The sequence below is a fragment of the Equus quagga genome, chromosome 11 (assembly GCF_021613505.1).
Source record: "Equus quagga isolate Etosha38 chromosome 11, UCLA_HA_Equagga_1.0, whole genome shotgun sequence".
Classification (NCBI taxonomy): Eukaryota; Metazoa; Chordata; class Mammalia; order Perissodactyla; family Equidae; genus Equus; species Equus quagga.
The window spans coordinates 3,495,400-3,521,946 of record NC_060277.1 but is presented as its reverse complement, the minus strand read 5'-3'; the positions used below and the strand labels follow the sequence as shown (position 1 = coordinate 3,521,946).

Here is a 26,547-nt window from a genome sequence, read left to right as displayed (position 1 = left end):
TTAGGTACATTTTTCTAGCAATATTAAGGGCCACATTAGATAGAAGTTTTTGGCATTCTGAAGAACATATAATACGTGTCTTAGTCATCCCAGACTACCACAACAAAATACTACGGACTGGCACAACAGACTATAGCTTAAACAACGCACGTTTATTTCTCACTGTTCTGGAGGCTGGGAAGTTCAAGATCAAAGTGCTGGCATGGTCGGGGGCTGCTGAGAGCCCTCTGTCTGGCTTCTAGGCAGCAGTGCTTAGCTGTGTGCTCATGCGGCCTTTCCTCTGTGCGTATGAGAGGACAGAAAAAAATCTGTCTTCCTCTTTTTATAAGGACACTAATCCCCTCATGAAGGTCCTGCCCTTCTGGCCTCATCTAAACCTAATTACCTCCCAAAGGCCCCTCCTCCACATACCATCATATTGGGGCCCAGGTTCCTCAACATATGAATTTTAGGGGGCTGCAAACATTCAGCTCATAACAATATTATAAAGCACACTTTTGAGTAGTCATATTGTAAGTCAACAGAAGCATTGTTAAGTGAAAATTTAATATGTAGATACTGATACTTGGTCTTGAGGAAAAAGACCTTTTCGTCTGAATTGTTAGCTAGTTTAAGATATCAGCCAGGTAACTGGCCAGCCCTACACCACACCCATAAATGTGTAGGACGATGAAAAGGGGCCTGGACAAGAAGGCTTCCAGACACCAGGAGATTGGAGCCAATGAGCTGAGTATGAGGGTACAGGGGCAGGGCAATCTGACCAGGTACACATCTTGATCCCCAATGTCTTTTTTCATAACGTAATTGGAGAAATGCTGTATTAAAAAGTTAGACATAATATGAAAGCTGCCTTTAGACAGCTTGGTGGAACAATGGGTTTAAGTCCAAATACTGCATAAGCTTACTCTACTACTACTATACTCTACTATTACTATACTCTACTATTACTATACTATACGATTGCTATTACTATACTCTACTATTACTATACTATACAATTACTATTACTATGCTATACTATTAGTATAATAATTACTATTACTATAAACGGATCTTTGGGGTCCTGGCTACCTATCATAGTACACTCGGAATTTGGCATGATATGCAAGATTCCTTGCTGTAGATGGTAACTAAATCACTTGTTCAACAGGGTTAAACAGTGAACAAGATTCCAGTCCAGTGGTGACCCCAGGCAAGTGACTAGATAGTCCTGGGGCAACCACTAAATGTTGAGAAGGGCAAACGCGGGGGGCTACGGACACAGTCAGGGGGCACCCGGTGAGGGGTTGTAGGGGAGTCTTCTTGGGGTGGGCACCGTTCATCTGATTAGGTCTTAGTTGTGTGAAGAAATGGGGGTAGAGATGGGGTGTTCAAGAAGAGGGTTGGACTACGCCAACTGAAGGAGAGAAGATAAGGGAAGGCAAGTGGAGGCGAAAGTCCAGCGCGCCACGGGAAGAGCGCATGGGTGTGCACGCCAGGAGGTGAAACTGGAGATGTCCAACTTGAATGGCACGTTCATGTTTGGTTTTGGGACACGCTTTGGGTACCACCTGAGTCATCCAATAAACTTTCAGGTTCTTTTAAAGTTCCGCCCTTATCTCAAGAATGAGAATAGCTTCATTTTACTTGCATAACAATAAGATATTTGGCATTTAAAACGTGTCCAGTTTTTCCTAATATTATTCACATTCACGTCTTGAGATTTTAGAGTGCTGTTCACTGATATTTTGCCTTGGTTTTGGTTAATTTAACCTACTTTCATCAACATGTTGGCGCAATGGATCAACAACCAGCTATAATCCCTTCCTGTGTCTTAAATTCATGTGAACTGTTTGACATTTTACTGAGTATGATAGGTAGTTAGTACAAAACAGAGAAGGAAAAATTCGTTCATTCATTCAACAAATATTTATTGAGAGTCTACTATGTGCCAGGCCCTGCTCTAGCACCAGAGAAACTGTAGTGCACAAAAAAGATGAACATTTGGGAGCCTACTTTCTAGAGAGACAAAAGACAAACAATCAAAAAAATGAATAACATTTATATGTTATGGCTAACATTACCTTAACCAAGTGATCAATTTAGAATCTCCAGCCATGACACATGGCTCACAGGTGGGCCCCACTGTGATGTAACGAGAAAGGGCACTTGACCTCAGAGCTATTCTCCCCCAAGTCCATCACGCCAGTCTAATCTTGAGAAAATGGCCAGACTCGAATTGAAGGATGTCCTGCAAAATATTCATTACTTTTCAAAACTGTCAATGTCCTGGAAAACAAGGAAAAATGGAGAAACTCAGACCAGAGGAGGCTAAGCAAGCATGACAAGAAAACAAAATGTGGGATCCTGGATGAGACCCTGGAACAGAAAAAGGATGTTAATGGAAAAATTGGAGAAATCCAAACGAAGTCTGGAGTTTAGTTAATAGTAACGTGCCAACATTCGTTTATCAGCCTTGATAAACAGACCAGAGCCAGGCAAGACGATAACATCAATGGAAAATGAAACCGGGTAAGGAGCATCTGAGAATTCTCCATAAATCTAAAAATCATCACTAATAAAAAAAGCTTACTAAAGAATTCATATACAACATCTACAACATTAGGAAAAATCTGCTAAAAAGGAATAAACATAAAAATGTGCATGACCATCATGAGAAAATATAAAACGTTATCAGACAGTATTAAAGGAGATCTAAATAAACAGAAATGCCATTTCACACAGAAACTCTCAGTGTTATAAGGATGTCAATGCTCCTTAAACTTATAAGTGAATTCAACGTAATCAAAATGCTGACAAAATTTTTCATGGACCTTAAGAAACTGATTGTGAAATGTGTATAAAACAGCAAAGGGACAAGAAGAGCCGATCCTGACGTCAAAGAACAGAGAGTTACACAAAGCTGTGTGGGCTTTTCACTGATGTTGACAAAGAGAATCAACGGAACATGATGAAGGCCCAGAAACAAACAAATATGTGTGTACATACATATAGAGACAGAGAGAGAGAGAGACAGAGAGGGAGATGGTTCATTTTATGTGTCAACTTGCCCTGGTTCTCAGGCCTTCAGACTCAGGCTGGGATGTCACCATTGACTCCCCTGGTTCTTGGGCCTTCAGGCTTGGACTGGACCTACCCCACCAGCTTTCCTGGGCCTCCCACTTGCAGACGGCAGGTGGAGGGACTTCTCAGTCTCCATAATCAGGTGAGCCAATTTCTTGCAACAAAGCTCTTTCTATATATTTACATCCTATTGGTTCTATTTCTCTGGAGAACCCTGGATAATACAAAGAGAAAGAGAGAGAGGAGAGGAGGTTAGATCTGCTAATAAATAAATGACCTTGTAAATAAGGGAAAGGGGTATGAAGTGCAGGGAGGCGCTGAGGCTGAGATTTTAGATAGCAAGGCCAGGGAAGGCCTCATGAAGGTCACTTTGGAGTAGAGCCTGCAGGGAGGCAAGGAGGGAGCCACACGGGGATCTGGAGGAAAAGCATTCAGGCGAGAACAGGAAGAACAAGAAGGCCCTGCGGCAGGAGCATGTCCCCCTGAATCAGAGAGGTGACGGGGGAACAGTCACATGGTGTCCCGTGGATCATATCTCTGTAAGGTGGGAATGCTGGAAGGCTTTGAACAGACGAGTGACATGAGTTAATTCTGGCTGTCATTTTCAGAATAGACTAGAGGAAGGAGCAGAAGCAGAGTTGGTCTGAGAAAGCAGGGCTGACGAGGGCAGGTAAGTTCTAACTTCACCGCAAACACAGAGCAGAGATGGGAAAGAGGCAGACCAGATATGAGCCCAAGGACTCTGGCCTGAGCAATGGAAGACCGGAGTTGCTATTAATGAAGAGAAGGAAGAATACTAGAAAAGGAGGTTTAGTGGAAATATCAGAAGCTTGGTTTTGGAAGGGTGAAGCTGAGAATGACTATAAAACATCCCTGTGGAAGAGTCAATAGGTAGTTAGATGAACGAATTTGTATTTTGCTGAAGATTCTTGTCTAGAGATATAAATTTCAGCGTCAACTCAGAAAATCAATAGCATTTAAAGCCATGAAATTAGATCGGATCATTTAGGGTGATCACAAATATTAACATGCAAATGGATCACCTTGGGATCTAGGTAAAGGCAGATTCTGATTCAGCCTGTCTGGGGTAGGGGCATTTCCAACTCTGGCAGGTGAAGCTGACGCTGAGTAGGAAGGTTCTCAGCATGCAGTAGGAAGGACATACGGGGTGAGTGCAGACAGTGAAGAAAAGAGAGACAGGGTCTGAATCCTGAGGTTCTCCAACATTTAGAGGTGGGGGAATCAGCAAAGGAGACTGGGGAGAAACAGCGAGAGGCAAGTGAGAAGCCAGGAGTGTGTTATCCTGGGGAGAAGAGGAAGTCCTCATCTCTGCAAGAGCTTATGATGGATCACATAGGATGGGGACTGAGATCTGACCACTGGAATTAGCACGCAGAAGGCGTGTCTGACTTGGCGAGAGCAGCTGCTGTGCAGTGGCAGGGGATGCTCCTGATTGGAATGAGTTCAAGAGAGGGTGGGAGAAGAGAAACTGGAGACAGCCAATAAGGGCAGCTCTTTCAAGGAGCTTCATGCTAAAGGGAATGAGAGAAATGGGCTATAACTGAAGGAGAAAAGAAGGTCAGAATAAGATCTTTAAAGGTGGGAGAAAAAAGAAACATCTGTATGCCAGTGGGAATGACTAGCAGAAAGGGAAAAATCATTGATGCAGAGAGAGGGGAGAGTGCTGGAGCAACGTGCTCGGGTGGGTAAGGGGGGCTGGGTCAAAGCTCTTGAGTGGAGGGTTGGTTTAGCCAAGGGCACAGCAGTCTACCTGCAGTGACAGGAGAGAAACAGAGAATGCGTAGGCTTCTAGACAGGCAGGTGAGAAGAGGCGGGGAGGATGGGAGCAAGGTCCTCTGATTGCACCTTTTTTCTTGTTTTTATTGAAACAGAAGCATGATTATTAGCTACGAGTGAGAGTGGGGGAGGTTTGAGGCTAGAGAAGAAAGTATGAACCAGTCGCTGCAGAGAGTGAGGTGACGAGTGGATAGAGAAGTGCTGCGCAGCGTAAGTGTCCACTTGAGATTAACTGTCAGGAATTTAAAGTGAGGCCAATCAACACAGTTGCTGCTCTTCTCCAGCCACATTCAGCCCTGTAGGTCAAAGCACAGAGTGAGCACAGAGCTGCATAAGCAGGACTGTGGTTGAGCCGCAATAAATCAATTTTTAAAACGCTTTAGAGTCTCATATGAGTCACAACCACACTAGACACTGGCATCACCATACTGCTAATAATGACAATTGTAGATCTCTTTCCATATGCCAAACACCATCCCATTTCACCTTCACAAAAAGCATGACAGGGAGTGAACACTATTATTATCACCATGATATAGGGGAAGAAAAGAAATGGAGGCCAAGCTGGGTAAATAATGCCCAAGCTCGTACATCTACTGACCAAAGTAACAGAGGGTTGGACCCAAGCTCTTGATGAGTTCGGAGTTTGGTGGGGAGACACCTCAGAAATGGGGTGAGAGTCCTAAGTCAGGCTGCCTTAAGGGCCTGTGCAGGCAGCTCAGGGACACAGAGGAGAGCTGCTTTTATTCAAAAAACTTTTTAAAAAATTTAAACAAAAATAGATAAACCCCCGAATTTTTTCCTTTTTTTTTAAAGATCTGCACCTGAGCTAACAATTGTTGCCAATCTTTTTTTTTGTTTTTTTTCTGCTTTATCTCCCCAAATCCCCCTGGCACATAGTTGTATATCTTAGTTGCACGTCCTTCTAGTTGTGTCATGTGGGATGCCGCCTCAACGTGGCCTGTTGAGCAGTGCCATGACCTCGCCTAGGGTCCGAACCAGCGAAACTCTGGGCCACCACAGCGGAGCACACAGTCTTAACCACTTGGCCACTGGGCTGGCCCCCAAATCCCCAAATTTTTATTTGTGTGTGTGTGAGGAAGATTGTCCCTGAGCTAACATCCATGCCAATCTTCCGCTATTTTGTATGTGGGATGCCACCTCAGCATGGCTTGATGAGCTGTGCATAGGTCCACCCCCAGGGTCTGAACCCCCGAACCCCAGGCCACTGAAGTGGAGCACACGAACTTAACCACTACTCCACCCCACCAGCCCCCTAAACCCCAAAATTTTAACGGAAGTGCACATTTCCATATGTGTGAATATATTGATCATCTGTGCTCTAGTCAAATGGCTCTTAGCCAAATATGACAGAAAAGATGCCTCCCTGACTTAGGAGCCGCCCCGAATGACCATGATTCTTGTTCAGCAACTTCATGCATCTGTGGCGCCGGCCATCCATGTGGGCTTCTCATGAATTCCCTCCTCTAAGATATTCTGGGAAACAGCAAATTCCAGGACTCTGAGTGTGTGCCTTTATCTTGATAAGGTTCCCGTAACTTTGATACAGAGCCTATAATGAGTAAAGTAAGTGAAAAGGAGGTTTCTCACCAGTTTATCGTCAGTATCCCTAATGGAAAGGGCCAGAAGGCCTTTTCTTCATGCTTTCTTCTTATCTTATGGTTTGAAGTGGCTCTTACGGGAAGGAAATCTGGAAACTGATTCTGCGATGCCTCCTTTGGAAGAATGGCCAAAAACTTCTAGCACAAAAGACTAGACAGGAATCCCTATGTTCTATGTAGGCCTACTGTGTGCCAGGATGGGTTACTCAGTTGACAAACGTGTTCTCATTCAGTCTGCATGCTGATCCTGTGAAGTAGCTGGTCTGACCTTGAGTGAATTACCCTGGGGCCCTCGGGCAGAGAGGCAGAGACGGGATTCTAACCGGCCTCCCAAGGAATAAAGCGTCAGCTAGTTAACAAAAAAGACCTCTGCCTCTCTTACTTAGCTCCTTTTTTCCGGCAGGGGGATGGGGGTGGGGGGTGTCTAGCAGACTTTCCTTTCAAATCTCCTTCTCCTTCCAAAGTTTTAGAAAAGACCCAACTTTTTCAACACAACTGAAAAATATGCTGAAGGCTAGAAAATTTGCTTTATTCTTTTTTTTTCCTAAATCAGGAAATGAACCCTTATTTAGCAGGTGAGTTTTCTCCTAGGCACTTTGTGGATTATACACCAGGCCAAGAGTGATAATAACGGATTCTTCCTGCATCTGGCAGTCCACTCGACACGGAGGCCATGGCACATCCCCAGGCTTTGCAGGCGGTGTGGAGCTGCCCAACGAGGCCCCAACTCTTGAAAGACACAGGCTACCCACCCAGGGAGCAGGAAAATGAATAAATACCCTGTAGGGTAATTGGGGGCTGCTCCCGCCACATGCTGAGGGGCACCCTAAATGGAGTTCCCTAGCCCTCTCTCGTGCACTGCTGACACTAGGTGTTCTGTGTTTTATGAAGCAAGTTTCCATGACAGATCAAGCTTCTTCAGAAGAACAGGAGTGTAAGAACACTTGAGCTAGGACATCACATCCAGGGCACCATGCAGGTGTGAAAATGATGCTTCCCTTGGGAAAGGAGAAGACAGCGATGATGCCATAAAGAAGGTAAGGTATATGCTGAGTCCCAAACGAACCCCCAGGAGTCCCTCCCTTTCGTCTGAGGCTGGTTTTCTGGAGCAGGTCTTTCACGGTCCTCAGGTGCACACATTCCTGGGAATCCGGGACCACTCGCTGGTCAGGGAGCGTCTGCAGCCCCTACTGGCAACGACCAAGTTCTCCACAAGTCCTTGTGCGCCTCTGAGTCAAGCCTTAGGGCGCTGTCCAGGTGCCAAGAACATCGAGTCTCCACAGTAGGGAAAGGACACCCATTAACATAACAAGATTAACTCGGAGGACAGGTGAGGTAACCCGTGACTTTGTGCCAGGCTGATGCTCGTGTACTAAAATGCTCTGCCTTGCAACAACTCCGGTGCCTCTTAAACTGGCTGGAGCTGCTTGCTTGCTTAAATATTTTCAGCCTTAAACAGGAAGTCCTCAGTGGCTCAACTCAGAAAGAACGCTAAAATTTGCTTAGAGGAAAAGGTTGTTGGTTCCCAAACCATTCTTCAAGGGCTGAAAGAGCTAAAGTCACACAGCATTCATAAAGCCCTTTGGGAAGTCACAAGAGAGGAGAATAAATAAATGGGTGAGCCAGAGTGGATTTTTCCCTTGCTGGTGTGTTTGAGTGTAATTGGAAAAACCGGAACCAGCTCTCCAGACCCTGAAAACCAAAGACTGAGCCACCTGAGCCATGGCTCTGAACTTTGCACAGTGGCCGGCTTGCCCTGTAGTTGGAGCATCCTCCCCTCCTGGGTGATTCCATATCTGCCCAGCTGACCTCCGTCAGAGCCTTTCAAAGATGAAGGCTCTCTCCTTGGTGCACCTGCTCCTGCATTCCTGGAAGCTCCCTTGGTCTGATCCTCCCTGGCAAACCCAAGGGACCAAGGGAGCTTCCCAGCTCATGTCGTTTCCACGATAGGACAGCTTCCTCCCAAAGCTATACCAAGGACTTGGCACACTGTTTAGGATTCCGGCTTTTTCATCTTGAGGAGAGCAGCAGCTTGTAAGTGGTGCCTTGCATCAGAGGCAGGTGATGAGTGGGGTGAGGGTCCTAGAGGTGGGTAAAACCCTTGAAAAATGAACAACTAATTCCTTTAAAGAAATTGGGGCAAAGGTCCTAAAAGACAACATCTTAAGAAACTGGATTCAGCAGCTGTAATTTAGCCAAGGGTATTCCAAGTAATTCCAAGCTCACTCGGCAGCTTGGTTTCCTCTTGCAGAGTTTCCCTTGAGAAGACATTCCCTTCATGAATTGCAGGTGCTCATCTTTCTAAACCTATAAGGTGGAAAAAATAGCATCTCAACCAGAGGACGTTGAGATAATGCTCTCTGCCCTGACCCCTGTATAAGAAATGTCCACCCAACCCCTCCATCCTTGTGGATGCTTCTTCATTCTAGAAGCATTCTTTGACGTCAAGGAACAGAAATCCACTGAAACTGGTTCTCCGCAAAGGCACGGAGGAGGAGAGGGAGGGTGGTGTAGGGCGCAGACCTCCCGCCAAGCACAGCAAGCTCACGTGCGGACTGGAGCTGGGACGCCAGGCTTCTCAGGCAGGAGGCCGCTGCTCTATGTTCTCCCTGCCCCGCTGCGTCTCGTGGTCTGCTTCTCCTGCACGTCCCTCCCATCCTCCTCCCTCCAGCTGCCTCCTGGGCTTCCTGTGAGGCAGAAGGATGCTTGTGGGGATTTTGTAAGCGAGCTTGAGAGCTGCGTCACTTGGGCTGCCTTCCGCCTCTGCCACGTCCCAGCTGTGCGACCTTAGGAAAGTGATCACATCCAAGTCTTGGTGTCCTCATTTTACAATCAAGAAAGTGACAGGTATTACCCACCTGAGAGAGGTACCCACCTGAGAGAGAGAGGTGGCTGGCACACACAGCATAAGTGTCAGCTGCCTCGATTATTGCTGTCGCTGCTGTGTCCACCCCTTCCCTCTAGTTCCAGCTTGCCGTGCCTTTGGCTTTCCACACACAATTGCATCCCACGTCCTCTGTGACCTTGCTTTCTGGTTTCCCTAGAGACCATCTTGGTCTGGTTGTGTTCAGTATTCCCTATCAAGCTGACACTGGCGTCGCCATGGTTCCATCAGCTGTGGCGGGGGTGGTGGCTACAGAGATGTGGTCACCTAAACCCTCGGCTTCAGGAGAGTCTGCTGGTAAGGGATGATCCTAAGGAAATGTACTGTGGATGAGAGACATCCTAAAGCATACCTACTACATTCTTCCATGAACTTGCAACAAAACTAAACTTTTTCAACATTCCATTTTGCTATTAGGAGTCCAATGTGTTCTGAATGCTGTCAGTAACACTTTCATTGTGAGGGTCTCATGTATCTTTTTCACATCTTATTTCCATAAATCTCTGAATTGTGTCAGAGGTTGATGTTGGGCCCAAAGCATCTGTTAGCCCTAAGGATGCATTCTCTTCTCGGTTAAAATCCAGGTAGTTCAAGACAGTGAGCCTGTTTCTGCTGGATGCTTACGTGCTGTCGTGTGATTGGTGTCAGACTCATCCCACAGCATTGTTTCTGTTGTTTTAATGCTAAGAAAAAAATCAATATCTTTTATTAGTATACTTTCTAAGTTCAAGATCCTCCATCTCCTCACTGGTTTCTAATAAGTGATTGGTAGTTGGCTGCTCCCACATTTTCTGCTCATTGATCATCAAGGATGCTCTAACTGAGTATCTAGCTCAGAGCTCAGCCACAGAGTTTCCCTCCAGTCTTCATGGGATTTCAGTGGGCTGTCCAGACACACTGTGACTGCAGCTACTCACACTGCTCTCTGCCACCCAGCTTTCTCTTGACTTCCCGACCTCAGCTAACAAACACCTTAACCTGGGACCATGACAACATAGAATGTTTGCGTCGGTTCCCGTTAGATTCACAAGCACAAAGATGGTTAAAAGAGCAGATACCCTTCAGCAGGTAGTTGATTTGGTGTGATGCCTAGGCATGTTTTTTCAATATTTCAATACTCAGGGAATTTTAAAATTATTTTTAAATTTTATAATTTTAAAATTAAGATAATTTGCATACAGTAAAATTCACCCTTTTTAGCGTACAGATCTCAGATTTTGACAAAAGCATGCAGTCACGTAACTGCTATCATAATCAAGATATAGAACAATTCCTTCACTCCCCAAATGTCCCCCATGCTTTATAGCAGGCATCTCATTTTAGAATGCCCCCTGGGTCTTTGTGAGGGGCAGCCGTGCTTGGGGATCACCAAACCTTTTACAATGGAAGAGCTACAGACCGGTCCAGGGTCACTCTGCCTGACAGCCAGGGCTAGGATCTAGGTCACCTTCCCAGTTTTATCTTGTGCCAACTCACAATGCTCACTCTAAAGTATCTTCTTTGTCCACGGTGGTTCCCCTAAGTAAAAACAAAGCTATTAAATAAACAATAAGACAAAATAACCACAAACAAACAAATAAACCCCAAGTTAAAAAAGAACGAAATAAAACAACCACAATACACAATCCAGAGAATGCTTAAATCAGCCTGAATATACTCAGAGGCAATAGCAACACAGCAAGGATTGACTGCACCTGCTTCCCAGCACAAAATGCTGCTCTTTTCTTTTCTTCTTTCTCTTTTTCTCTTTTTGCTATCTATATGTCCTACCCAGGGCTAAAATACAGACATGATGAATCACCCCTAAGCAATACCCCACGACTTAACCAGCCTCTTTCCTCTTTGACTTTCCCTCTGATGTAGACAATGGAAGGGGCAGGCTCAGAGAAAGCACTTGCTATAAATATCTCAGGGTTCCGGGCAGATAGACCTGATCCAATTATGGCCTTATGATTAGCCTACAAATAAAGTGGCTTTGCCCATTTTAGATGAGCTTCCCAAAGATAGAAGCCATTTTGCTTTGAGAAGCAAACAGCCCCACCCAGGCGGGTGGGCCAAGCAAGGCCAAGGAATTGCGAAACCCTGCATGTTTTTAAAGAGAGAGCGCTGGAGCTCCATGGGGGTGTGTCCACTTATGACAGCACAGTGCATGGGAAAGACCCATGCTGGGGGTAAGGAGCGTCTGCTGCGTGGCTTTGCACGTGCCAGAAGCCAAAGTCAAGAATCGCTGAAATGTTAGGCATGAACTCAAAAGATAGAATGGTGAGCATCAGTCATTCCTTCTAATAGTGTGAACCCTTCATGACATCTAAAGCAATTTTCCACCTAGAGATATTTTCTTTTCATCTTATCCCATGGCTCTGTGCAGGAAGTGATGCTCCGTGAGGGCCTCTCAGTCCCGTGGGTCTTTAGGAATTTCACAGATCCTCAGTCCTGAATCTTAAGCTCTTTCCTTCCTATTCTTTCTCCGGTCTATTAGGCTACCAGCATGTTGCTGATGGGTATAGTGCTCTTAGAAAGCCTCGGTTAGGGTCCTTTCTGTAACCTTGAACACAGAGCAGTATTCAATGAAAAATTAACTTCCCAACCAGTTGCCTGGCTCTCTCTGAGTTGTATGGCGTGGGGTTAAGTGCCCAGATGCTGGCCCCAAACCACCAGGGTTTGAATCCTGACTGCACTATTTTCCTACTAGGTTAGTAGGCAAGTTACTTAAACTTTTTTGGGTCTCAGTTTCCTCTTCTGGATATTGGATGCAACCGCATTCCCTACCTCAAAGGGATGTTGTATGAAAAGGAAAGAGCCTAGCACAGAACGGGCACTATTATCTCAGGGAAACTTGGGTTATTCTGGCCTGTCCTGACTTCCTTAGGAAATAGCGTATCTGCAATATCTCTTGCTGGGGAACAGGCCACTGAGAACCAGTAGTTACAAAGAATTTATGACTGATATTAAATATTTAACTTGAAAAAAGTCTTTGCAATGTTCCACCAAGCTATTTTAGAATATATAGAAATGAGCAAGTTGCCCAGAATTTTAAAGAAAGTCAATGGCTAAAGAAATGTTCCTCTGAATGCCCATATGTTTTTGCCATTGTTCAACCTGCGAGGCCACCTCACCATTCTCAACATTCCTAACAAACCACAGGTGGATTTTAGAGTGTCTGAATTTAAAAACAGACCGTTTTATTCATTGTCCTTGCTGCCATTAACTGTGCCACACAAGACAAATGTGTTTCCCGCATGTGCTGGTGAGGCACGTGCATGTGAGTGCTAGAGTTCGCGCTATGTTTAATTTCCCTGTGGTTTCTCAGTTTTCTATAAGTTGTATTTCAGGAATACAGAAAAAGCTACCTGTGTGGAATGAAAAGCAGAATTTCCTTATGTTCGGGCTCTGCTCCTTCTTCAGAACTTGTTTGAGAAGAAGAGAACCAATTATGCTATCAAACGCTGACATTTCTTGATGACAATGTTTCTGGAAGCATAGTGTAAGATGACTAGCTGGATGAGCTCTGTCTTCCCTTCTTTACCTGAGATTTCTTGCCGGTATCTCACATACCGACAGCATAAGCAGATGCGTGGAAAGATGCGTAAGTGTCCTACAATGGGAGGGCCCCGGCGCTGGAGTTAAGGGAGGGGGGTTTGAATATCCCACTGCCGCCTGCTATCTGCATGACCTTGACTAAGAGACTCAGCCACTGTGAGCCTGTTCCACCATCTGTCAAATAAGTATTGGCACACGGTAAGTGCTTGAAAAATTGCAGTGTTGACCATCATGAAACTCCAACTCAGTCCACCAGCGTCCAGCGCCATTGCGCAGGGACCAAGGCTTTTAACTGAGTGAGAAAACAAGCGGTGTGTAGCGAAGGCCTGCCCGAACACAACGGCCTGGCTAAAAGTAAACAAACCCTAAGCCAGATCTTCCACAAAGAGCTCAGAGAAGGGTGATTTGCAGCAGAGATTGCAACATACGAACAGACAGTAGCAAACACAGCATAGTAAAAGTTAATATCCAAATGTCTATTCATAATTCCCATCTAGAATAATATCTCTTTCAGGAAGAGAAGTAACAATTTATTCACTAGACTGAGATGTCTTTTAAAAAACTCATCACTGCCTCTTCAAAGATCAGTCGCTCGGCTTTGTCCATTTTCACTTCACTTGTTCTCGGCATGTGACCAGACTACAAGCTGGCTGGAGCTAGTTTTCAAGGAGCTAGTCAAACTTCCTACATCAACATGGAAAAGTTAATTAATCATAACAGCCGTTCAGAACATTGTGTATGCGCCAAATGAGAGGACTTATTTTCCTAGTACCTTGCCAAACACCTACGTTTTCATAGTAACCTGGTGGCTGGTACACTTGTCTGACTATCTATATTCCCAACGCAAATATTATCTGAATTCCTTTAACCTGGCTGAGAAACAAAGAAGAAACAGGAATTTTAGGACAAAGAAATGAATTGGTATCGTTATTTAGAGGCACAGGCATCTCAGCTGATAGAAGGGTACAAATCAATATATCTTCAGATGAAAAAACAGGTCTACAGCTATTACTGATGAATCCCAAGTAGGTATCCAAAAATTCAATTCTATATGCCTTGTTTCATCAATTTTATCTAAAGAAAAGCACACCAATCATGCTATGGAAGAATAAGAAAGTTACTTGGAGGAGAAATCTTATCTGTGAGCCACCACAGAATCTTCCTAGCATGTTACTGGGCTTCACAAAGAACGGTAAATGCCAAATCTGACACATGTGGGTCATCTAACTTTTGATATGGATATTTAATAAGTGAAATGAGAGATGCACAGTCATTATGACTCCACAGATGCTTGGTTGGAGGAAGTTACAGAGGTAGAGGTCCAGCAGAGCAAGCCGAGGGGGGAAGACGAACACAGACAGAGTGTTCCCTGCTCCTAAGGGAGCCCAACCCATGTGCTAGGACACGAGGTCATCACAGAAATGGCAAACGATGGGAAAGGGAGTACACCTGGTGGAGACAGTGAAAACCGGCACAATCCCACCGCTTCACAAGGTAGCAGAATCTTTAAAAAGTTTGTTCCCTTTACTCAGTAACCCCATACTTAGGTAAATTTATAATAAGAATGGCTCAGTACAAAAATCCACACACAAAAATATTTTTAAACATTGTTCTATAGCAAAGACAAATTGGAAGCAAATAGAATTTCTAACAATATGAGATTAGTTAAATTATGTCACATCCTGAAAAGGAATAGTACACAGCCTTGAAAAATTATGCTTCAGGGAAATATTTATTGACTTGGGGGTAATAGTTATGAAATATGTTTAAGTAAATAATGTCAGATATAGGAGAGCATATACTGTATAATATCAATTTTGTAACATCCGTATATAAATATGGATATGGTAGAAAAATATGATTCCCCCTCCACACCCTTGAGGGGTGGGCCCTGAGGAGAACAGTTTGTTTGACTAAACTGGATGAAGGTGATGATGACGAGCCATTAAGGGGATCCCATTTCCCTTGTCTGATTCCGTGAACCCTGTAAACCAGGAACATAAATGTCAGAAAGACTATATACATGTTTTTGCAGATACTAAATGAATATATCAGTAAGTGTCACATTCTTAGTTCCCAAAGTAAATACATGAATTAAGTTCATAAAATGTTTGCACAAATGAGGCCATAAAAGAATAGCCCGATGTACTTCTGACCTCATCACCTCATCAAAATTAATTTTGTACCGTAACAACAATGTTACCTGAAAAATGAACAAGTTCTTTAAATCTAGGACGTCTGTTAGGGACACAAATAAAAAGGCAACCAGGCTGAAGGAAACGCCAGGAGCGTGGGCGGCTCTTGGCAGAGACCTTTCACTTCTGTCTACAAAACTCGAGTGCCCGCTGATCTCTGGGGCCATCAAAAATGGACTGTGTGTCATGAGACCAATCACAGCAAACACTGTGGACTGTCATCCTGTGGAAGCGTGGAAGGCCACCTGTTCCTTGTGCAAAGGACGCACACGCGGGCTGGGATCCGAAACCAAGAAGAGGAAGGGACTAAATAAGAACGCTGACCCAGACAGCTTTGACTCAGCCAGTGCGGTCTTCGACATCACGGTCCTTTGATTGCTCAAGCTCCGGGGCCACTTGCTCAAAATGAGACACCACAGACAAATAGGAGGAAGCTGGGAAGACAACACGGGTTAATCACTACTGCCCTTGGCCTTCCGAGTCACCAATAGTCTGCCAAGAACTGTCAGGGAGCAGGAATATTTCTACACTATTGACAGAGGTGTGGTGAAAACCTCAAGCTCTCAAGAAAGAAAGACTAGGGTCCCTGTGCAGCTCAGTCAGTCGTGAGTTGTTCGAGTTTGCGCAAATCACTTATCCTCTCTGAATGTGTTTCCTGACACATCAAAGAGTGAGAATGATATCTACATGGCAAGGCGTTTGTGAGGACTGGAAGAAACAATATATGTAAAATTCCCAGAGTAGTGCCAGGCCCTCAGCCAATGCTTAATAAAGGCCAGGTCCTTTCAACTTGCCCCCTTCTCCTGGTACAGTTCTGGTTGCTAATTGCTTTTAAATAGTGAGAAGGTAGAGGAGGAGGACAAAGATCATGATTCTAGTGAGTTCAGACATTATAAAAGCCTCCCAATGAAATGACAGGTTATTACAGACACTGGAGGTTTGCTAGTTGTGTCGAGGCGCCAGTTAATAAAGTGAGTGTGTGAGTGAGCACACGTACACTCCTTTTTACAGGAATTATGCTGTTGGCAAGATTGTTTAACTGCCAAAGTTTGTATGCATGTGTGTTGTGTTGACTTTTGAGTTCATTTTTATTTTGTTCATCGAATTAGGGAAATAAAACCTGGAGACAAAATTCATAGGCGTTTATCTAGAGATCAAGAAAAACTTGAGACCTGTCTTCAGCAGAACTGTATAGGAAACACCTGAGGAAATGGCTTAATTTTAGTTAATTTGCAGGGAGCAAATGGCCTACGGGAGACTGAAGGTGTGAGTCTGCGGTATGGTCCAGTACCCGAAGCCAGCTCCGGGGTCGAATGGTTAGAGCTGGTGCTCTCACCACCGAGGGCTGCGTTGTGTCCTGGTCAGGGAACCACACCGCCGGTCTCTTGGTCGTCATACTGTGGCGGCTGCATGTTGCTGTGATGCTGAAAGCTCTGCCGTGGGTAGCAAGGCCACCATGGGATCAGGGGAGCTTCCAGACTGAGACAGACTAAGAAGGACCTGGCCACCGACTTCTTTTTTTTGTTTTGTACAATGTAAATAAATCCATATTCTTTATTTTTTTCCTCTTTTTATTTTTAAATTTTATTTATTGTTTTTATTTTTTTATTGCAGTAACAGTGGTTTATAACATAATAAAAATTTCGGATGGATATCATTATATTTTGATTTCTGTGTAGATTATATCACGGTCACCACCCTAAGACTAATTACCAAGGATCATCACACACATGTGCTTAGTCACCCCATTTGCCCTCCTACCTCCCCCCTTCCCCTCTGGTAACCACTAATCTAATCTCTGTATCTATGTGTTTGTTCGCTGTTGTTGTTATCTGTTATTTATGAGTGAGACCACATGGTATTTGACTTTCTCCCTCTGACTTATTTCACTTAGCATAACACCCTCAAGGTCTATACATGTTGTCACAAATGGCAAGATTTCATCTTTTTATGGCTGAGTAGTATTCCATTGTGTATATATACACCACATCTTCTTTATCCATTCATGCCTAGGTTGTTTCCAAGTCTTGGCTGTTGTGAATAATGCTGTAATGAACATAGGGGTGCTTGTATCTTTATGCATTTGTGTTTTAAAGTTCGTTGGGTAAATACCCAGCAGTAGAATAGCTGGATCATATGGTAGTTCTATTCTTAATTTTTTGATGAATCTTCATACTGTTTTCGGTAATGGGTGCACCAGTTTGCACTCCCACCAGCAGTGTACGAGGGTTCCCTTCTGTCCACATCCTCCCCAGCACTTGTTCCTTCCTGTCTTGTTAATTATAGCCATTCTGACAGGAGTGACGTGATATCTCCCTGTGGTTTTGAGTTGCATTTCCTTAATAATTAGTGATATTGAACATCTCTTTATGTGCCTGTTTGCCCACCAACTTCTGAAATCCCAAAGAGTGGAACCTTGACTGACAGAACACCAGAAGGTGAGAGGATGGTGCAAAAAGACCACACAGGGTTCCCTCTGCCGTGCAGAGGGGCGCTAGGAGTCAGAATCTACTGGAAGGCACTAGCAACAACCTATGTCTGGACATCTATACAAAAAATTCATTCATTTAACAAATATTCATGGGAAATTATCATGTACCAGAATTGTGCCATGTCCATGTGCCGGGACTGTGCTGGGGACATGGATTTTTCCCAAGCCACTATGGTCTCCAAAAGACTAAAGCCATTTTCTTACAGCTTTCCTGATATTTCCAATTAAGTGTCACCATTTGGGGTTAGTCTGACACTTCACACCAAACCAGAAGTTCCAATGTATGATGCTTCGCAGCATGTAACGATCAGGAACTAGAACAACTGAAAGTTTAGTTACTTGTGTAAGCAGTGAGGACAATGGACCATGAAACAACACAACAGTCACTGGCCCTAGAAAAGCCACTGAAAGTACACTCATCCAGTGTGAGGCGTGTGTACTCTCAAATCGCTGCAGAATTTGTTCCCACGTTGCTCATCCCTGATGAAACGCTCATGCGATGCACAGCTGCTCCTTTGTACCAGGGGGAGATTTCTAAGCAAAGTAAGATGTTTCTACACAAAACTTGTCAGTTTTGTGAAAGAAACTACTTTAAAATTGTCAAAAATTCTCATAATTACACCTATTTTTCTGCAGCTAGAACTTGTCAGCGTAATAGCCAGGTAAATCACTGTGATCAACACTTCCATGGAGAGAAATGTCCCTGGCCTGTTTTTCCAGCTCCTTGGATAATGACAGACTTGCCTGCTAGTCCTCCAGCTTGGGGAACATATGTCACCCCCTCTCTCTTTTTTAAAGCATTATGTTGTAGAAAGAGTTTAGTTAAAGGAAAACAACTCTATGATTTGATAAGGTGGCAAATAAGAGTTATATAATATTCATAGAAGCAATTCTGCCAATTCTTGTTTTCCTTTTAGAAATTTTTTGACAGAAAAATAAGCAAAGAGAAGAAAAAATTTTAAAAATTTACTCACAATCACTTCACCTAGAGATATGGTTAACATTTTAGTGTCTATCCTCTGATCTTATGCACAGATAAATAGGCACCTCTAACCAAAATGGGGTCAGACTCCACATGATGTTATATGCCCCATGTCCCCATGTCTTCAATGTTCTTCTATATCGTCATTGTTAATGGCAGCATAGTACTCCACTATACTATCACTTGTTTAACCAATAGAGGCATATATTTATGGATTCAGGATAAATAATGCTTTTAGAGCTTCAGCTTTTAAACCATCTTTGCCCCTAGGTTGTCCTGGAGATTGTATTCTCAGCTAGTGTCTGAATGTGCCTCTGCTCCCACAAACTCATCATCAGTCCCCAGGAAGAGACTTCTGGTGGGTAATTGAGTCAGGAGTTAGTGGAGCTCAGGGAACTGTGGAAGTCTCCTGTTGTCATTCGGAAAAGAGAAACTGCATGAGCTAGAACATGACTTTCTCCTGACCTGACAGAGTGAGATTTAGACTGCAAGAAACTTAAAAGAGCATATTTTCATTCATTCAGCTAATATTGATACAGCCCCGCTACATGCCTCAGGCATCATGCACAAACTAGGGATACAGTAGAGAACTCGACTCTAAGTTTCACTTAGTTTCTTTCTCTTGGAGCTTACATGCTGATGGACTGACAATGTTGAAAAGTCAGGAAAACCAAAAACAGCCTCAAATCCTTTTTGTTGTTGTTGTTGCAAGTAAACCTATGCCAAGAGTAAAAGTCATATATTACAAATACACCTGAATTTGAAACTATCACAAAAGATGTAAGATTCTTTTGTAAACTCAAAAGATTCCATTTTCTAACGGTGATCATATGTTCTCTGTCTACTATCCATTCCCTGATAGACAACAGCATACAAAGGAGACATAGTCTAACCTTCATTGGAGAATAGATGGGACGCCTTAATTTGATTGTTTTAATTCTTAGAAAGCAAATCTCCTGGAGCTTTGGAGGCATTTGGAGGCATTTGCCCAAGGAGTGAATGACATCATTAGAGACACGAACTGTCCCCAGTTACACAAGCGGGAGAGGATGTGCAGGAAGTCACACAGCATGTTGATCAAACTGCAGGCCATTTAGAAGACGGTGGGAACCTGAATATCCATTAATATGGGAACAATTGAGTAAATTATGATACACTCATTAGAGGGACTACGCGGCTATTAGGACGAAGCTTTTTATTTACTGACTTGGGAAGACGTTCATCATATACAATTAAGTGAAAAAATAAAGCGGCAGAGTAAAGTACATAGGATAATAATGCTATTTTTGCTTTAAAAATAAGAAGGAGAAAAACCATATATCTGTCCACGTGTTTGAGTATGCTCATATGAGCATGAAAATAGGCGTGGAAGACTACCTACCTAACAATATTATTTTGGATAAATGACATGGGGCTAAGATGAGGAGGCAACTCTTACATATACTGTATCTTTTCACAGTGAACAGGTATTGGCCTGGCAATTTTTTTAAGTAGGAAAAATAAGGGAAAAAGCTGTAAGAGGGCCAGGGCTGAAAACACGTCCTTGAAACCACTTTCCTGTTGTATCGATCAGCATTTATTCACGGAGTACTTACTGTTTGAAAGGATGGGAACACGATATTAGACTCACCACCTGCCAAAGAGCTGGTAATCTAATTGGCATGATAAGACATGAAAAGATAAGTATTTTCATGCTGAGAAGAGGGTTGGCTAATTTATATTTGTTTTTTGAAATCAGCGGACTGGAAGTGGCGTGCCGAGCAGGGCTCAGATGTAGCAATCACCTCCAACTCCGAGGCTCACTTGCTATATGAGCTTGGACAAGCTCCTTAACATCTGTAGCACAACCTCTCAGGCCCCTCACCTCTGGCGTTTAGAAAGAAAACAGCTGGCTGCAAAGCGATGGGCATCGCATCAACTGGCAGGACAAGCATGCCCCGCCCCACCCCCCCCACCCCCCTGCAGAAATGGGGATTGGGGACTGCACCTCCAGGACTGATCTTTGAAGTTGAGCCCTTTGTTCCACAGTCATAAGGAGATCAAATCGTTCCCAACAGCCAGCACAGAATTCTTGGCTCAACACAGGCCCTGATATTCAACGGTCAAAATGCAAAACCAGGCAGCTTTCGCTCACCGCGCTCAGTTACAAACCATCTGTGTCCAGTCTCTAGTGAGCCTTGGGAAGCACCAGAACAAAAGTCATCACCCAGAAATTCCAATTCTAAGCTTCTCTTGGCCTGGGCTTAAAGCTAAAGGCAATTCTACATCGGTGACACGCCAGTGCCATCGGACTGCCGGTATCTCCCGGGTGGTGGTGGAGAAAAGTGGGGAGGAAGAGCCGAATAGCCAAAGGACTGCGCATCCATTCAAAAATGGATGGGCGGACGGGGGAGAACGCCCGGATGAGCACTTGCAACAATCTGTGCTACTGACGCCACGTCAGCAGACAGTAACCCCTGGCTCTCACCCAGGGGGTTCCCCATCCAGCTGCTGCATGCGTGTTGCAGGTCCAAAGGGCACACACAGCTGGAGCCTGGTCACACAACTCCCCATCCATCTGCAGTGGCTTACATGTCACAGGCCTCCCATTTTAGAAAAAATGTTAGGGAGAAAGAAAATGGCACTCAGTCCTTCGATTTCACGTGGTATATTCAACAGGATTGCACTTTTTAAAAAGCAAAAAGAGCAAATGGTGATACTTGGGCTGTTTTATGGGCCTGTGTGGCGCGACTTTGCCTTCACCCTCAGCCTTGCATTGTCACGGTGCTAGATGCAATACAAGGAAAAGAACAAAGACATGGTCCTTTAAGAATTGACAAAAACTCCTGTCTCCATGGGAGCAAGCAATGGGGAATAAGCTGGAGGAAACAAGGGCTGAGTAAGTGCATTTTAGGGGTGGAAGTGGGGGCTCCACGTTCTGCGTTCTGCGGGGGAAGACCTAAGCAAGCTCCACTCAAAATCTCCTTAAATTTATTTAGCAGGGGGAGGGAAGGGCGGGGAGCGATCACTTAGTGCATTGAGCAAGGGGGGAAATACCGGAGTGCCGCGGAACTGTAGAGGAAACAGAGGTAGAAGGTGGGTGGGCAGCCGGCATTGCCCCTGCACACTGCCACCATCACGCTATCTGCTTGTCTGCTAGAGTGCCATTATTTAACCATCAAGCATTCATGCTTTAACACAGGCAAACCTAAAATGCATCTGATTCCGTACACCGAGCATCTGTTCAGTAGGCAGATGCCCTTGCACAAGAAAGAATTTTAAAGAATCAAAACTTGAGGAAAAGATGATCTAATCAGGCTGCTGATGCTCTCTTCAGCCAGTTGGTACCTTATGTTTACACAGCGCCCAGAGGAGGAAGTGTATCCTGGTGGAAAGTCACTCACCCAGGAGTCTAGAGACCAGCACTCTAGTTCCCAGTTTTGACTCAGAAACTCCGGCCCTTGGGGTGAGTCTCTCAAGGTATTTGGCCCTTAGATTCCCCACTGGGATAAAAAAGTTGGAATAAGTCACCTGTAAATTCCCTTTCCACTCCAGAATTCTGTGTTTTGCCAGAGATCATGGGATGAGGACTAATGTTTGACTAGGCTGGCTCCACTGACTCGGCACATAGTTATTAAACATCTTCTAGCCAGCCCTCCTGCCTTGAAAGAATCCAGGTGGTTGGTAAAGTGCTTTCCCTTCTTGGAAGCGCACAATGGGCTGGGAGAATCGAAATCATTTTATAAACATGTTGTGACTGTGCTTGTACTTAATCTACGCACCATGAGACCTCCCGGGGGGTAGCCCAGCGCATGGGTGCCTTTAGAAGGACAAAGACCTCTTCTTTGCAAACTGACTCATTATTGACGTGAACTGTGCCAAGACACTTTATTTCTTAGTCTTAATGTCTTATCTGTGAATTGGTGACAATGCAGCCCACCTGGAAGGGTTACGGTGGAGAAGGAACCGTGCTTCCCACAGAGCAGTGGAGCAGACCAACCCAGTGGGAGTACGTGAAGCTTTGGGCTCAGACAGGCCAGGTTCAAGGGCTGGTTTCTTAGGTATGTTACTGTTTGAAAGTTACTTAGTTTCTCCAAGCCTCAGCTTCTTCCTGCATGAGATGAGAATAATAACATTTACCACACACAATTACTGTATGTGAAGAGGTTAGCATGGTTCATGGCCCTTGGTAAGGGCGATTACTGTACATTATCCACAAATTCAGAATTGGCCTAATCTGGACACAGTGGCTGGAGTTCACTTTTGTGTTACAAAGGGTACTAAGTACCAAGGTAGTGTAACATAAGAAAAAATTCTAATCTTCCTAGAAGATGATCTATTGTTACATAGCTACGACGAACTCCGTGTGTCGGATTATCATAAACAACAGTTGCAATGAAAATGAAGGTCAACATTGCTTTGATTTTCCAATTATTCTCTTTACGATAAGGATTTCTGCCTAATCTTTTATTTGTGAAGTTATTTCAGTATTTGAAATAAACATAAAACTATCGCATTTGCTTGACATGATTGGGACCTGATAGAATTAAAAATGCACTTACTTTGAGACATAAGCTAGGTTCCTCAGTTATGAGCAACAATGGTTCAAATTAACTGAAGGATGTTGGTGAGCACAGCATGTCAAACTGACGAAGTCTGGAGAAGCAGGTTTAGAGAGGGAACAGGACAGGGACTCGTGGCGGGGGCAGTTTCTTCCCTCCTTGCTTCAGAACCGAAGGGAGAAAGTCCGGTTGACCAGGCTTAGATCTTAGGAGGCCTTCCTTCAGGTCCTTCCCACAGGAAGAATCTGGCCAAAGGCTTCTGCTGAAACCTCTTTGCCTTCATTGAAGAAGAACATCTTATCAGTATCTTCGTACATACCAAGACTATCCAGAAAGGGGAGAAGCAAACTCTCCCAAGGAAATAGGGCTGCCGAGAGGAAGCGGAGATAGCGGCTGGGTGACTCCCTTCAACAAAAATCCGCTACCGGGTCCGACAGACCTGTTTCCACCTCTGACCCTGCTACTTGCTGTGCAAACTGCTCCACTCCCCCAAGTTCTTTGCAAGAGTGGGATAATAGTAAACCAAACTCTACAGGGTTGCTTTGAAATAACATCAGGTAACACTTCTAAAGTGCCCAGCACGGTGTCTGTCACATGGTGAGCCCATGTATTAACTTTCCGGTAAATCACCACAGCCTTTCTTGTTTCAGTTGTGCCTATGCTAGGCTTTTCTATCTTAGTTCCATGTGTATTTACTTATTCTCTGTTTCTCACATCCATGCATATTAGTATTCTATTATTAATGTCTGTGCTTCCAGAAGAAAGAGATCATGCCCCACTTCAAACAGTGCCATTTGCTTTTGAATGACGACTGACAATGATACTAATAACAGGGGGCATTGCCTAGTGATTAGTTTTAAATACTGTTTTGAGATTTTTTTTACGTCTACATAACACTATGGTATTTATAGACACAGCCAGTATTCATAGCTATGCTTGAGCAATAGGCTTCCATTTTCTTTCTCCTGGTCATGCTGAGGGACCTTGATGACACACTGGCCACATTGTCCGTACAAAGCTTTTGATGACAGGATAGTTGTCACAGGCTTACCTTCCTAAATAGTTTGCTGATTCCCTTGCTCCATTTTTAAACATCAGCAGATTGGCATTGGAAACATCTGCTAATTACTTGGTTTGACTCATGGCTGGCGTGGGACTTCCTTCAGCAGCAACCCATCAGACGTGAGCAGTGTGAGGTTAATGCTACCCAGTGCATGGCCAATTTGTAGTAATGAGCAGCCTTGTCTATTTTTCTGTTTCCCCAGAGGTATCATTATTCATCATGTGTTGGAAACATAACTGCCAGAAGTTTGGCTTAAACCTGGGGAGACTGCACCTACCATCATTCTAGGGGAAGTCACGTTGTCTTCCTGTTAAGAGCGCGTCAGTGCTCAAATTGCTTGGCCTGTCCAATGGCATATTTAGAGGCCTTCCACATGTCTCTTAGGGTCTCCTCCCAACCCCGTTCCAGTGTAGAAGCAGTCTTGAAAGAGAGATGAAAACTGTCCTTTCTTGCTTCCTGCTCCCAGATTTTGAGAAGTCCCCTCAAATGGCCTTTTTAAACTCTTTTTACCATCACCATGGGACTGCCACAGCTTCATTAAGATGTGTTAGTTAAGCATCCTGATTGATAGATATGCTGTAGAGTGAGTTAAATCACACCCAATAAACTCATTAAGAGTTTTGTTTGTTTTTGTAATGCTTGGCTAAAGTTAGAGAGGCGGTGGCTCAGACCTTGGTAGTGGCCATGTTTGCTATTCCTCCTTCAACACTTTAGGTCAGAATTAGTGGACATTTTCACCACACTGTCATCTACCAAAGCGGGGGCAGGATGATGCTCTCTCCCTCCAGGCTCCTGGTCGGCTACAGCAGCTGGCTCAGCCATGTGGTCTTCCAGACATGAGTGCAGGGATACAGATGCTGACTGCTAATGCCCCACAGGAAAGCTGCAGCATTGGAGGGCTTCACATATCAGGTTCGTGCTACATACATAAGTACCTAGTAAACGAAGAGAGAGGAGCCCTCATTCAGCAATAGTCAGCCCTGCTGGGGAGACCAGCCAGGACTCTGGGACTGGGTCTTGTTGCCCTCATCAGCTCCACCCTGGGGAGCTGCCAGGGCCACCCTGGCCATTGCTGGTTCTCTTGACTATGCCAGGTCCCTCCTGCCTCAGCACGATGACACCTCCTGCTCCCTCTACACCTTTCTCCCACTAAACCCTCCCCTTCATTGAGAATTTAGCTGAAAGGACACCTTTGGGGAGACGAAATCAGGGCGCCATTAACACTTCTCACTCCACCTGGGTCTTCTCCTTCTGGGCACTCCTTACGGTTGCAATGCAATAACTAATCACAGAAAGTGTTTAACGAATGTGTGGTCTGCCCAGAGGCTAGCCCCCCGAGGGTCTTATTGATGTTTGCATTTCATTTGCTTTTTATACACAGTAGGTGCGCAATACATATTTTTTTTACAATGAATGAATGAATTCTGAATTGAAAACTCAACGTTCTTAAATATGACAACCCTTCTGTTGGTTTTTTAGATAAACCAGAGCCAGGTCTATTATGGAATATAATCCCAAAGATGCCAGGGGGAAGGAGAGAGGAGAGGAGGAGGAGGGGACGGGCCAATCACATCAACTTTGTCTCCATTCTGTTTCACCCAGGCTGGTTTAGGCTCATGTAATTAGCTGCCAAAATGAGCCTACAGAAACTTTTCCCTTCCTACAAATTCCTCCAACCGTAGACAGAGCAAGAATTCTTTTCAAACCCCACTTCCCTTTTTACCATTTGCCTGTAATACTGACCCACCCTCCACAATGCTAACAGTTTTGTTGTGATGCTGCCTTTAGAACAGAGTGTCAGGTTCAGAATGGGAGCCCGTGGCTTTGTATGACCAGCACCACTGCGGTCTTGTTATCAGGTGTCAAGTTCCCTGTGGTTATTTTCCCTGTAGTCTTCTCCTGGAAATAAGAAATAACTGTGACTTTCCTTTTACAGATGGAGGAAATGACACAGGCAAATCTGGAACCCTGACCACTGTCACACAGAGCCTAGGTGGCAGCAAGCCTGGGTCACCTTTAGAGAGACCATGGAGGGAAGTCCCAGGACTCCGGGCAGTTTCCAAGGCCAGCAACTGATCACAGATTTCTTCCCATTGGCTGGAAGTATAATAAACACACATTACAGCCTGACTGACTCCAGAGAGAATCCTCTAACGGTTCAGGGGAAAGAGGAGAAAATGCAGCTCTTTGCCCTTTTTCCTCCCTCTTAGCATGAGTCGAATGCTAACTTGAAAGCAGCTTTGAAGGTGGACTGGACATGCTTTCTCTTAGACAAGGCGGCACAGTGACAGCAGGACATGGACGAAGAGGGGGGAGGGCAGTGCATGTGTGGTGGCTGTTATCCCTCCACCTGAAATGTCGCTGAGGAC

General features: G+C 44.5%; 1 long non-coding RNA gene across 1 annotated transcript; it reads left to right on the top strand.

Moving 5' to 3' along the window:
* The first annotated feature begins 3,046 nt into the window (after window positions 1–3,046).
* LOC124246435 (uncharacterized) lies at window positions 3,047–16,665 on the top strand. The gene is made up of 3 exons (XR_006890496.1): window positions 3,047–3,205; window positions 3,672–3,733; window positions 7,074–16,665. It is a non-coding gene; the product is annotated as an uncharacterized LOC124246435 (long non-coding RNA).
* The last annotated feature ends 9,882 nt before the right edge of the window (window positions 16,666–26,547 follow it).